We start from the raw sequence: 1,532 nt of genomic DNA, 5'->3' as shown, positions 1-1,532 counted from the left end.
AGGACTTATGAGGGGGGACTTGTGAGGGTATACCACAAGGTTTGATTCCAAGGATTGCTCTGGCTTCTTCTTCGTTTAGAGTTCTCATCTGTGGAAGGTCGGTAAGGGAGGTAAGGAGTGAGCTTTTGGTTGTGCGGTTTCTCTAAACAGCTTCAGGAAGAAGCAAAGGAGATCAGGTTCTCTGCCCTTTGCCAGTGGTGGCAAAAAAGGAGGTTCTTGGTAAGGGCAATTCAATCCCGCCTAGCCGTGGGGCTAAAGGAGAGTCACGTTTTTATATATATGTAATACTTGGAGCGAGCTCTCCAAGGATGGACATAGGGCTCGAGTTGACCGATAGAACCACTATAAATTTATGTGTCTCTTTGTTTTCTTGGCTTTCTGCACTTTATAATTACCGCATTAAATTTTTTGTGGTGTAGTTTTGAGTCTTATGTTTTTTAATCTGTTGTTAAAAGAAATTTAAAATACTCCATAATTCACCCCCCACCCTCTTGTTAGCTTGGGCCAGTTCTATAAGGGCTAACATCACTACGGAACTTTCAAGACCTTTTCTGCTACTAGTGTGGCCAAGAATTTGGCATCACAAAAGAGAGAGTTTACCAATTATATTATAAGATTGGGAGTGACTATAGATGTGCTTAGGCCCTATAAAGTTGTCTAATGATAAGATTGAGACTTACCGTTAAAGTTTATATGGTAGAGGCTTTTGTTGACGGAGTGGTTTGAGAAAGATCGGTTCTGGTTGATAGTTCTGGAAGGAATAGAGATTTGATGATGAGGTTGTGAGGCTTTTGTTATGTTTTAGTTAGAGAGAACCCTTAGGTTGTTTAAGGAGAGTATGAAGTTTCTGGATACTTCATCCCCTAGGTAGATTACTGGAGACCATCTAATTAAGAGGGCACCAATTTAGTGTTAAAGCCCTTGTCCTGATCATTGACAGAATCTCATTTGAGGAGAGAATCACTTGTCCCAGTGATATTCTCTATAATGTAGGTGAAGAACAGAGGATTAGGTTGGAGGATATCATGTAACTTATAGGATAAACTATAATGACACTAGGAAATATAATTTTCAGCTTTCCATTTATTATCCCATACTAGCGTAAGGTGAAGCAGGGCCATTCTTTTAACTATTTCCTTGATGGGTATCTAGGTTATAAAACAGGATTCCTAATAGAACTTACAGAACCAAGACAAGACTACCTTCATCTAAGTTGCTCGAGACTTTTGCTTGTTAAAGTGTTTTTCAGCATTGAAATGCCTATTACTTATTGCATTGCATAGTTAGTCTTTTTTCTTGATTCTTGATAGAAGAGAGGTTAATTAGACATGTTTAGAGTTTCATTTTTGTTGTTGTGACACCAATATTATAACTCTTAGGATTAGCTTATGAGCACAATTAATTTAAGAATATGTATAAATAAAATTGTTGTTGCATTGGAAAGTGTCAAATTAATGGTACTGAAAAGATAATGTTAGGCATATCGATATTTGAAGATGGATTGATGTGGATTAGGTCTAATGTTTGGTTAG

Source organism: Dendrobium catenatum, unplaced genomic scaffold (assembly GCF_001605985.2).
Source record: "Dendrobium catenatum unplaced genomic scaffold, ASM160598v2 fragScaff_scaffold_1680, whole genome shotgun sequence".
NCBI classification, from domain to species: Eukaryota; Viridiplantae; Streptophyta; class Magnoliopsida; order Asparagales; family Orchidaceae; genus Dendrobium; species Dendrobium catenatum.
This window is presented reverse-complemented; position numbering follows the sequence as displayed.